The 13,640-nt window shown below is 41.6% G+C and overlaps 1 pseudogene; it reads right to left on the bottom strand.

Moving 5' to 3' along the window:
• Window positions 1-10,283: 10,283 nt before the first annotated feature.
• Window positions 10,284-11,019, bottom strand: LOC114498706 (annotated as a pseudogene).
• Between the last annotated feature and the right edge of the window lie 2,621 nt (window positions 11,020-13,640).

Genomic DNA, 13,640 nt, shown 5'->3' on the forward strand with positions numbered 1-13,640 from the left:
TTTCTATTTCAGCCAAACACCTGGAATTTGAACCACAAGTGTCATCCACTTTTCTTCTTGCGCTCAGAGCAGTTTAAAGGTTTTCCAGCAAGTTGGCTTTAGGTTCTGTGATGTGAACAACCCCCGGATGGGTTAATAAGCACCGTGTGGTCAGGGCACAACCTTCACCTTTGGAAGTGCCCGCTGACAGTCTTCTGTTAGAGCTGGGCAGTTCAGGGCCCACCAAGGCCCCCTGATCTGCCCAGTCAGCCTCCCCACATTACAGGATGTGTTGAGAAGAAGTTTTCTTAGGAAAAGCAATGATCTTGTTGGCCAGCAAAGCAGTGAGAATCTATTTGACTCTTCTACATGGGTGGGTCTGTTGATTTTAAAGGATATGTTTTAAATTACGAGAGCTGCCCAGAAGCCGCAAAACTACATTTTGGTTACATGCATGTTTATGCACAGAGTTGGTGAGATCTGGGAAACGCTTTAGGAAATCTCGGCATTGTTCCCATGGCTGAACTCTTCCTGAATATAATGATTTTTTTTTCCTCTTTTAACATGAGAGTTTCTTTTGGATCAGACTTAGGTATACGGGTCATGACTTGTACAAGATCTTAAATAACCCCAAACTTAGATGAATAAGAGCAGTTTCCAACACAGCTGCTTGACAATGGAGATTGCCAATGTTCTTTTTATGAGAGGAAGGAAAAGAGGTTTTTAGAAATCTTTCTTTCCTCTGCAGTTTGTTTTTCACTCAATCCAAGAATGAAGACTCACGTTTTGTTGACTCCAAATATCCATTCTTGAAGTAATTTTGGAGTGGTCTTACTACCTTTATCATCTTTACACTTTAGCTAAATTATGCTGCACTCACTTTGCATAATAAGTTCAGGCACTTGGGTGGCCATGTGACACAATTTGGACCCATAACACATAAACAGAAGTCTCTTGAATTGTTCTGCTTTCCAGATTTTAGAAGTATGTATAGCTAGTAGTGGCCTGTGCTCCCACTCCCCTCTTTCTGCCTTGAATTGGAAATGATGGAGACATAGCCATCTTGCAATCGTGAAGAGCTGAGGGTGAAAATTGGTGCATTAAGGATGGAGCAACAGACATATAGAAAGAGAGACCAGGTGCCTGGTGGTAATGTCGATCACCCAGTGAGCTAATAAAGCATCGGCCTGCTCCTGGGTTTCTTGTTGTGTGGGAAAACAGACACAAAATAGGAAGACGTTTGTATAAGACTCTTCGGAAAGGGTTTGCTGTTACATGCAGATAATTGGGATCTGAACTGAGAGCAAACCCGTGTCCCCAAGCAGCTTCAGGAGGGAGCTTCATGAAGCAGGAAAGGGTGAAGGAGGCGCCTCAGCCTGCCTCGGCCCCCACCCCCCAGCCAACCCGAGCCTCCAAACCAACACCAGTGACCACAGGGATGACATGTGTTGTGGTCATTTCGCCCCTGCCCCCCATCATTTAATAACACTGGGGCACAGCCAATTTCTTCACTCTTACTGCTTACATGCTATTTAAAAGCCACTCTCACTGCCTCAATCAAGCCAAGGATTCCCCACCTCATAGACAATAATCAGAGTCCATTCTCCTGGCTTTCCTGTTTAACCTAAGAGTCAGCTAATGTGCTGTGCCATTTGCCATTTAGAAAAAATAAGATAAGTGAGAACTGTGTTTCCAATAAAGCGTCCATTTATAACAAGCTATTTTGTCACCAACTTCTCTGGCTTTTAGGCAATCACTTCCCTTCTCAGCAAACTCAATTACTCATTATCATCTCCAAAACCAGATCTGTGTTGAGGAGAGACAGAGGATGGGTTGAAGGGACTCCTGACACCAGATCAATAAAGGAATCCCATTCTCACCCCCTGGGCAGCACGTCCTCAAACCCCAGGGGGCCCCACCTCACATAGTGCAGTAGTACTCCACACCGGGGACAGGAGTGAGAGGCTGTCAAGAGGAAGACAATAGCCGCTGTGTCATGCCCTGACTGGCTGCTTCCTAACACGTACACACCAAAAAAAGATATACAGATTCTTGTCTTATTTTAATCCTAAATATTATATTTATAATATTTATGTTATTTATATTTATATTTATATTATATATATAATATTTTTTCTACCAAGGATATTAATAGATCCAGGGAACCTTACAACAAATAAGTACTTAATATATTTGTGGTTTTTTACTCCCTTCTGTAAAAGGGTATAACATTCATTTAAACCCTTTTTTATCTATTGATTTTAGAGAAAGAGAGAGAGGGAGAGAGAAGCATCAATTTGTTGTTCCATTTATTTACACTTTCATTGTTGTTTCTTGTATGTTCCCTGACTGGAGATCTAGTGGACAACCTTGGTGTGTAGGGAAGATGCTTAACAAACTGAGCTACCCAGCCAGGGCTAACGTGTAACATTCTTTTAAATTAATTTGTACATTTGTGGTGATGTTTCCTGTCACTGTGTGGTTCCTATACACTTGGAATACCTATGTGTGTGCCAATGAATCTTATTTTTGTCTAGCTGTATCAGTCAGAATGTGTATCAGTTAGCCCTGGCTGGTGTGGCTCAGTGGATTGAGTGCTGGCCTATGAACCAAAGAGTCACAAGTTCAATTCCCAGTTAGGGCACATGTCTGGGTTGCAGGCCAGGTCCTTAGTAGGGGGCACATGAGAGATAGTCAAACATAGATGTTTCTCTCCCTCTCTTTCTCCCACCCTTCCCCTCTGTCTAAAAATAAATACATAAAATCTTTTTTTTTTAAGAAAAGAATGGTATCAGTTAGAATGCATTGAGCTACAAATAACAGAAAACCTAAAAAACCTAATAGTGGTTTGAAACAAAAGGACATTTACTGTTTCATTATCAAGAATTCTTGAGACTGCCCTGGCTGGTATGGTTCAGTGGATTGAGCACTGGCCTTAGAACCAAAAGGTTGCTGGTTCAATTCCCAGTCAGGGCACATGCCTTGGTTGCAGGTCAGGTCTCCAGCTGGGGGTGTAAAAGGCAACCAATTAATGTTTCTCTTGCACATTGATGTTTCTCTCCCTCTTTTTCTCCCTCCCTTCCCCCCTCTCTGAAAGATATAAATAAATAAACAAAATCTTTAAAAAAAAGAATTCTTGAGACAGTCTGTCCTTGGGTTTGTTCAGTGACTCAGTGATGCTGTCTAGTATTAAGGGTCTTTTCTATCATCCCACCCTGCCCTACTCAGAGTGCTGGTGATATTGCCAGATGGTGGCCACAGCTTCCAGAATCAGTCGTCATTAAGTACAAAGTCAGAGCAAAAAGATTGCTCTGCAAAGATTGCAGAGCAAAAAAGATTGCCCACTGCAAAAAGGCAAAAGCAAAAAGGATTTTGTTTATGGGCCTTGCTTCTTTATCCGGGAGGAAATGGTTTTGTAGCAGCACTCCAAAGGCTTCCCCTTGGTTTTCACTGTCTAGGAATGGGTCACATGGCCAGCACTGGCCACAAAAGGGGCTGGGACATCCAGTTCAGCATTTTCAACCTTTTGTGTGGGAAACTGGCAAGGAGGGAGGGTGTTGGAAACAGTTGTCAGGCACACCATGGCCATCTATCTCTGCTGCAGAGAAACCACTGATAACATATTTTTATTTCCTCTCTGTGTCCTTGTGTAATAAAACAAAAGATATATATCAAAACAATGACAGTATATATATTCAAATAGTACTTTCTTTTGGGGGAGGTATTGTCTTCTACTCACTTTCCATTGTCCATATTCATGAATATGTTTACCTATTTTAAAATCTAATTTTGTTTGTTTTTTATTTAATATTAAATCATAATCATTTTGTATATATTGTTCATAATTTTAATTTTTAATGGAAAAGTAATTTTCATTAAGATTTACATACCACATCGACTTCCGGCAAGATGGAGGAATAGGTGGGCGCACCGTACCTCCTCGCACAACCAAGAACAGAACCACAATAATTTACAACAATGATTTGCAGTCATAATATCAGAACTGTCAGAGGATTTATCTAAATGGAAGTCGGACAGCCTAGAACTTGAAGTAGACCCGTACATCCAGACTGGTAGGGGACTACGAGCCGAGCGAGCAGGCGTGGGGCTGGCGCGGGTCGCAGGCGCGTGTAGGTCGGGGGAAATTTGGCGCAGAATCGGCGCAACAGCAATCCGGGACGCAGGAGCGAGCGCAGTGGTGTAGCGGTGATCCCTGAGTACGCAAGCGGCGGCTGGGGGAATCAGTGGGGCAGCGACTGGGGATCAGGGCAGAGCTCACAGCCCAGAAGCCCAGGGAAATGTCTGACTCCAGGAGAACGGAAGGGTCGCCATTGATCCCTCCTGTCCCCGCTCCCGCCCCTGCCCCCACATATAACGTCACAAGCTAGCGACTGGGGCGCCCAGCACCGGTGAACACCTAAGGCTCCGCCCCCCACTGTAACAAGAGCGACCAGGCCGGAGAAAAAATAAATAAATAAGTAAAATAATAGGAGAGACGGGAAAAGACGTAAGATATGTTTCCAGCAGAACAGATCAGACCCCCAGGACTCATCCTTTTGAGTGACCAAGAAATAGCCAATCTATCAGATGCACAGTTCAAAACACTGGTGATCAGGAAGCTCACGGAACTGGTGGATTTTGGATCCAAATTACATGAAAAAATGCAGATTACCATAAAAGGGATGCAGGAAGACACACAGAGAAGAGCCAATTGTGAAAGGAAGGAATCTGAATCTCAAAACAACACAGTGGACCAGAAGGAAGATAGAATCAACCAAGCAGGAGAGCATGATGAAATAAGAATTCAAAAAATCGAAGAAAAGCTTAAGACCATTGAGGACACCTTTAAACGTTCCAACATCCGAATTATAGGGGTACCAGAAGGGGAAGACCAACAAGTGGAAAAGTTATTTAAACAAATAATAAAGGAGAACTTCCCCAAACTGGCAAAGGGAACAGTCTTCCAAGAAATCCAAGGAGCGCAGAGAGCCCCAAAGAAGTTGGACCCAAGAAGAAACACACCAAGGCACATCATAATTACATTAGCCAAAGTAAAAACGAAGGAGAGAATCCTAGAAGCAGCAAGAGATAAGGGGACAGTAACCTACAAAGGAGTTCCCATCAGACTGTCAGCTGATTTCTCAAAAGAGACCTTACAGGCAAGAAGGGGCTGGAAAGAAATATTCCAAGTCATGAAAGACAAGGACCTACATCCCAGATTGCTCTATCCAGCAAAGCTCTCATTTAGAATGGAAGAGAAGATAAAGTGCTTTTCAGATAAGGTCAAATTAAAGGAGTTCATCATCACCAAGCCCTTACTTTATGAAATGCTAAAGGGACTTATCTAAGAAAAGAAGATAAAGAAAAGACATGTATAGTAAAAGGACAGCAAACTCACAATTATTAACAACCACACCTAAAGCAAAACCAAAAGAAACTAAGTAAACAACTAGAATAGGAACAGAACCACAGAAATAGAGGGCACAAGGGGGGGGCTAGCAGTAGGGGTGGGAGGAGGAGAGAGGGGGAAAAGGTATAGAGAATAAGTAGCATAGAATGTAGGTTGAAAATAGATAGGGGGAGGGCAAGAATAGTATGGGAAATCTAGAAGCTAAAGAACTCATAAGTATTACATATGGACATGGACTAAAGGGGGGGAAGATGGGTGGGAGAGGGGGCACAGGGGGGAGGGGAGTAAAGGGGGAAATGGGACAACTGTAATAGCATAATCAATAAAATATATTTAAAAAAAAAGAAAAAAAAAGATTTACATACCACAATTTACTTAACTATTTCCCCATTATTGAACTTGGAAATGATTTTCCATATTTTGGCTAAAATAGGTTATCTGCAATATCTTTTTGCATGTAAGTTTTTTCTGCCAGTAGATTATTTTAAATGTAAAAAAAGCCATGCATATTTCTATAACAAAATATTGTCATAGTGTCATGCAACCAGAATACTGTTCTAATTTAAAATGTTATTAGTGGTATACAGATTAGAAAATCACAACCTCACTAGCATAGTACCAGTCATTCTATACATGCTTCTCTTTTTGTTGATTCACCAATTATAATATGCTTCAGTGTATATTATTTCTATTATTCTCCTTCATCCTGTCTGGGAGACCAAGGGACTAAACCAGACAGGGCAGATCTCATATGACCATAGCTGGGGCAAGAGAGTTTCCTACTTGGAGCTGAGCTAATCTAAAATGTTGATATTCACTTTGAAAGTGCAGGGCTGGAAACAAATTTTCCAAGCAAAGGGACAGGGAAAAAAAGCCGGGGTAGCAATACTCATATCAGACAAAATAGACTTCAAAAAAAGGGCCATAAAGAGAGACCCAGAAGGCCACTTCATAATATTCAAGAGAAGAATCCACCAAGAAGACATAAACATTGTAAATATATATGCACCTAACATATGAGCACCCAAATACATAAAGAAAATCTTGAAGGACTTCAAGAAAGATATTGACAGCAATACAATTATAGTAGGGGATTTTAACACCCCACTGTTAAAAATGGACAGATCTTCCAAACAAAATATCAACAAAGATATTGTGGCATTGAACAAGGCCCTAGATAAAATGGACTTAACTGATATATATAGAGCCCTTCATCCCAAAGAAGCAAAATACACATTCTTTTCAAATGCACATGAAACATTTTCAAAGACAGACCACATGATAGGACACAAAACAAGCCTCAACAAATTCAAGAAAATTGAAATCATATCAAGCATTTTCTCCAACCACAAAGGACTGAAACTAGAAACCAACCCCAAGGAAAAAAACCCAAAACACTCAAAATCATGGAGATTGAATAGCATGCTATTAAACAATGAATGGGTCAAGAATGCGATTAGGGAAGAAATCAAAAAGTTCCTGGAAACAAATAAAAATGAACTCACAACAATCCAAAACTTATGGGACACAGCCAAAGCAGCCCTGAGAGGGAAGTTCATAGTGATACAGACCTACCTAAGAAAGATAGAAACATTTCAAATAAACAACCTAATCCTACACCTAAAAGTACTTGAAGAACAACAAAGACAGCCCAGAGCAAGTAGAAGGAAGGAAATAATCAAGATCAGAGCAGAATTAAATGACATAGAGACTAAAATCACAATTCTAAGGATCAATGAATCCAGGAGCTGGTTCCTTGAAAAAAATAAACAAAATTGACAAACCTTTAAGCAGGCTTATCAAGAAAAAAAGAGAGAGGACCCAAATAAACACAATCAGAAACGAAAGAGGAGAGATTACAACAGATACCACAGAAATACAAAGGATTGTAAGAAATTACTACGAAGAACTATATGCCAAGAAATTTGAAAACCTAGGTGAAATGGACAAATTTCTAGAAAAATATAATCTTCCAAAACTGAATAAAGAAGAAGCAGACAGCCTGAACAGACCAATAACAGCAGATGAAACTGAAGTAGTAATCAAAAAACTCCCGACACACAAAAGCCTTGGACCAGATGGTTTCACAGGAGAATTCTATAAAGCATATAAGGAAGAGCTAACCCCTATCTTTCACAGACTATTCCAAAAAATCAAAATGATGGAAAACTCCCAAACTCTTTTTATGAAGCCAGCATCATTCTAATTCCAAAACCAGATAAAGACACAACAAAGAAAGAAAACTGCAGGCCAATATCACTGATGAACATAGATGCTAAAATCCTCAACAAAATACTGGCAAACCGCATCCAACAACACATTAAAAAGATCATACACCATGACCAAGTGAGATTCATCCCAGGGATGCAAGGATGGTGCAATATTCACAAATCGATAAACATACTACATCACATAAACAAAAGCAAAGACAAAAATCACATGATCCTATCAATAGATACGGAAAATGTTAATAGTCATTTGAAAGGTATCTCGGAAGAGTGAGAGAGATTTTTATATTCTCTCTATGTTTTTTCTAACTGTAAATTGTATGGCTTTAATAATGAGCATAATAAAGCCATTACAATCTGTTATTTTACTTTTAATGTGTTGATCTTTGATAGTACTGGCACAGGGGTATGAGTGAAGAAAAGGGCCCCAACAGGTCAACAGAATGTGGAGAGCCTGAGGCAGGCCTGCAGAGGTGGACCTGCAGCCTCTGTGTGGGGAGTGCAAGAGATCAGAGCCTGAAGCAGCATGCTAATGGAGCAGACAGGATGCAGGAAACAGGAGCCTGCAGCGGCTACTTTGCATAAGCCCCTGAAGCAAGGCAAAAGGAAGAACAGATTGTTCCTCTGATTGTTATCCCAAAGTGTTTTCTTACTGTTACTGTTTTTTCCTGAGTGAATTATCTATTCATGTCCTAAAACGTGCATTTGTAACTATTATATTGATTTATTCATTCATTACACAGTTATTAAGCACCTCCTGTGTACCAACCATTATTGTAAGCAATGGGTGCAGCATGAAACACAACAGACAAGTCCTAAACCAGAAAGGAAGGTTACCTATTATTATGAAACAATGAGAGAAGGTATGGAAGAAGTAGCCTCTCTCTCAAATAGCAGGTCAGAGAAGACTTCTTTGACGAGCTGACGTTTGAATGGAACCTGGATGAAGTGAGGAAATGAGACATGCAGGTATCTGGGGGAATGGTTTTGCAGACTGAGTGAGGAGAAGGTGAGGAGGTGCTAAGGCATGAGCATGCTGGATGTGCTAAAAAAAGGACAAGTCTGGTGAGGCTGGAGTGAGGGAGGGAAACCTGGAAGCAGGATCCCACAGGCTCTCACAGACCAAGGTAAGAACCTGGGATTGTGTCCCAAGTGTGAGGACAGGTAGTTGGGTTTGCAATCACTTACATTTTAAAGGAATCACAAGTTGCTGTTTGGAGAATAGATTGGCTGCGGATGTTGGAGGCAAGCGTGAAAGCTGAGACTAACCAGTTGCAGGTTATTGCGATAGTCTAGGTGAGAGGTGCCTGGGTGAGAGGGATTTGGACTAAGGTAGAGGTGATGGAGCTGGTGAACAGCTGCCAGATTCTGGGTAACTTTTCAGGCTAGAGCTGACAGAATTTGCTGATGGATGAAATCTGGCGTGTAAGCGGGGTGGGGAGGAATCCAGGATGAATCCTAGGTTCTTGGCCAAGTGAATCTGTAGTGCCTTTTACTGCATTTTGGAACACTGTGGGAGGGGCAGGCTTGGAGGAGAAGATCAGAAGTTCAGATTTCTTAAGTCTGAGATTAGTTGTTCAAGTGAAGATGTTGAGTTGGCAGTTGAATATATTAGTCTGGAATTTAGAGCGGAGAGCCGGATTGGGGGTTTAATTTTAGAATCACCAGCATATAGTTAGTAGTTGGAGCCACAAGCCTGAATGAGATCGCCAAGGGAGTGCAGGGGGAGAAGAAAAGAGGCTGTTTCACAAGGGGAGACGAGGAGACAGGGGAGAAGAGGAGGACGAGGAGGATCCAGCAAGGGTCATAAGAAGGAGTGGCCAGAGAAGAGGGAAGAAAAACCTAGTGGGTCCAGGGTCCTGGAAGCCAGATGAGGAAATTGTTCAAGCACTGTTTCAATTAACCAAGTGAAATGCTACCAAAATGTCTAGCAAGATGAAGACTAAGAATTGATCTGCAATCATGTGCTTGGGAAACTCCCAAATGCCTAAGATACATAAAAAGCCACTGAAAACAATCCCAGCAACCGTCTCTCCCCGGACTATTTCAAAGTGTGACATTGACAACATTTAGATCTGTCTTTACGTAAGGAAGGACCAGTCGGCTGGTAGCAAGAGCTTTCACAGTTGTTGTAATTCCTTGTCATTACAACTCGCTCCCCTCCCCTCTCTCTAAAAGTGAGTAAGTAAATAAATAAATAAAATCTTTAGACGTAGTTACAACAAAGCTCACGGTTACAGAACGGAGTCTCCCATGTCAGCAGACTCGTTTTAGGCAACTGAAGCTCCTTCCTTTTAACCACCAAAACTTAATGACAATCATCATCATTCTATCATTATCACTCTTTTTTTTAGAAAAAAAATTGTTTATTTTAAAGTATATGAAAAAGAGTAAAAGACAGATGTTCATTATATAACCAAGAATGTTAAATATTTGAAAACTGTAAATCTTCTAAAATGTGGTAGGCACTTTCAGAGAGCTAAATATTGCAAATTATCTTACCATATGTCTTCTCTAATATGAACAATATTTGATATGATGAAAAATACCAAGGAGATCTAACTAATTTCAATCAAAGTCACTCAATTGAGGTTCAACTTAAGTGCAAAAGTGAGAGTTTTGTCCAAGATCTGACACATGAAGCTTCCAGTAGAATTTCAGAAATGTTAACAAAAGTATCTTCCGTTTTTACATGTGAATGTTTGGGTGTTGCTGTGTTGTTGGCTTATATCCACTATAGCAACTGATTTTAGGCTAGCCCAGGGTCTTCAGGCATGAAGGCTTGAATAACTTTCTAACTCATCGGACATTCTTTTTTTTCCCTACCACGCCCTGATGGGAAAGGGGTAGGTGTCCCTACCTATGAGAACCCTGAGAACCCTGGGGTTGAGAACCCTGAGGTTGGTCTGCTCTGCCCTGGGTAGCAGCCCAACTGCTGCCTGGACCCCAAATGGGACCTGGTGTAGGAGCTAGGGAAGTGGAGAGCTGAACCAGCCCCCTGAGAAGCTGCCACAGTGTCGCAGAGTGGCTGCTCCCATAGGGTCTACCCTGGCCCATACGACTCCGTGTGATATAGGCTCCCTTGCCCATTCTAAGAGGCAGACAACTGTGATCCACCTCTGCCCAGGACACCCCAGAAGCTTCTCTAGCTGCTACAACCTCCTACATCAGGGCAGTAGTAAGGAGGAAAGGAGGACTCGGGGAGTCAAAACTTCCACAGGTGCACGTCTAGAGACGATAATGAAGACCTCACTGCTGTGTCCCTGGAACTGTCCCATTATCACTCTGTTTTTAAAGATTTTATCTATTTACTCTTAGAGAGAGAGGAGGGGAGGGGAGGGAGAAGGAAAGGGAGAGAAACATCAATGTGTAAGAGATACATGAATCAGTTACCTCTCGCATACCCCCAACCAGGGGTCTGGTCCACAACCCAGGCATATGCCCTGACAGGGAATCGAACCAATGACTTTTTGGTTTGCAGGTCAGCGCTCAGTCCACTGAGCCACACCAACCAGAGTCCATTAGCACTCTTGATTAAAATTTTCTACTACTTACAATTAAAACACTTCTACTGCACAGTGGAGTTATTTTAGTCTAGAGGATTTGAAATCCTTAAAGTCAGCTTTTCATGTCATTTTATTTTTTTACCAGCTGCTTTAAGCTTTGAGCAGTCCCTTTGACTTTGGAAAGCAAGTGACAATATTGTCAAATTGATCACTTGTTATTTTCTGAAAAGTCAGAAATCTAAGGACTTAAGAACAGCAACAAACACATGATTCTGCACCCAAGAGCACCCAGGATAGCAAGAGTACATCTATTATACATTATATATACCCTATATACATGTGTAGAACTGTAAGTGTATGACTATGGAGATTTCAGCATACATCGCAGATCTGAAACTCATGGAGAAGTCATCTTAATGAGTGTTGTCTTTCCTTCAACAGCTCAGAGTGTACCTGGAGCTCCTATATACTTACTTACTAAAATAATTTATATTTCTGTAGCATTTTTCCACAGAGAAATTTAAACACCCACATATTCCTATGAGAAATGAGGAATCAGATAGTATTATTCCTATTCTAGAAATGAGAAAACTAACATCTCAACATCTTAATACAAGGCCTGTCCAGAAGGTGTCCAGCCATATACTATGAAAATTAAGAGACATTTATTGAAGAAGATGCAAGATACAAGAAACATTGTACACAGGACAATGACACCTCAGTCCCCTTCAAAGTAGACACCTTAGGACCTCACACAGTTCTCCCAGTCATCATCAGCTGCCCCGTCATATTTTCCTGAATCTCATCGATGGTCTGAAAGCTCTTGCCTTTCAAAGGTTAGTTTAGTTTGGGGAAAAGCCAGAAGTCACTGGGCACCAAATCTAGGCTGTAGGGGAGCTGAGTCACCTGGGTGATTTGATATTTTGCCAAAAAAAAACGCTGCATGAGATGTGATGCATGAGTGGGCACATTGACATGATGAAGCTGCCAATCAGCAGTTGCTGATAGCTGCAGCCTTGAACACTCCTCTGTGGTTTCTGCAGAGGAAGAATGTTCAAGCTTAACACAAAATTTGATGCAGACTTGTTGCTCTACTTGCTCAGTCATTTTTAATATGATGACCACACAGTGCACATGCTCACTCAACAGCACCTACTGCCCCCCTGACTAGTACAGTGAAGTTGTCATTGTTCACACAGGCATTCCAGTCTACTCTCCTTGGCTGCCAGGTTACATCAATGTTGTGTAAACCATTCTTGTTATATTAACAATGGCTGGACTTTTTCTGGACAGACTCTGTATACCCAGAGGACCTATATGAACAGGAACAAGATCCCTTGTTCTCTCCTCCTTCTCACCAGGCAATCTTTGAGACTCACCCAGGAGTCTGAATTTAGCCCTCAGTATTTTCAGCTATTTCCAGAAACAGAGCCTGCCAGAAAGTAAAGCCCAGTTCTTGAAGCTGATAAATCCACCCTTGACTTTTCCCATCACTAATGACCACAGGCTTAGGCCCTGTCTGCCTCTAAGGTCATGTGGTTTTCGTTGCTATAACAACCATGAATCTATCACATTTCATTATTGAATGTAAACTGCCAGTCACTTACATTTTATCTAATCTTATTAGGGCAACTGTGCTGTGCATCTCTAGGGAGTGGAGCAGCAAATAACAGAGCTGCAAAGGATTCTTTCTTTTCCTATGTAGATTTCAGTGCTGTGAGTGACAGTAGATATTATTGGATGGTGGGCATGTGGGATGTTCTGGAGGAATAGCAGACATCTGGATAATTACAGGGTGGTTGGGAGGATTAAAATGAAAGGAAGTAACACAAGTGAAGTGCTCACCAAAAGGTCTTGCTCAAAGAAAATGTTCAATAAATGTTAGTTGTTGTCATTATTAGCAGTATTTGTAGGTTAGCTGGTAGAATTTGGAAAGAGGTAATAATGGTAATTGTGTTTATTAAATTAGACTTACATCTCGCAAAAGGTTACAAAGTCATTATCATTTTCCCCATTCCACTGATGATAAAATGGCACACTTAGGATTTGACAGAGGTTTCTCTGATTTTAGCAAGTTCATTCATTCATTCATTCATTCACTCATTCATTCACAAATACTTAGTAAGCTGCTGTGCACCAGACACTGAGCCAGACAAAGAGGTGAACAAGGAAGAGCTGGCCCCTGCCCTCACAGGACCCAAAGTCCAGGGAGGAGTACAAATGGGCAAAACTCAAACATCATGGTGTCCCAAAGCCCACCCTCATTCTTGCCTTGCCACTTTGAATGCAAACCTTTGCCCCCTCTTCATCCTCTCAAAGTAAATTCACTCTCTTAGGCCAGGAAGAAAAGAATATTTTACTGAAGAATGCCCAGGGGAGGGTTCATACTTCACAACACATAGACTTCCTCTCCAAAAGTCTCCATTAGCATCTTTGTCCTCCCCACCACCAGTATCCCAGTCCAGTGACAGGCTCCTGGCCCAGCGTCTGCCCTGCAGAGCGCTGTATGGCTCTTCC

This window comes from Phyllostomus discolor, chromosome 6 (assembly GCF_004126475.2).
Source record: "Phyllostomus discolor isolate MPI-MPIP mPhyDis1 chromosome 6, mPhyDis1.pri.v3, whole genome shotgun sequence".
NCBI classification, from domain to species: Eukaryota; Metazoa; Chordata; class Mammalia; order Chiroptera; family Phyllostomidae; genus Phyllostomus; species Phyllostomus discolor.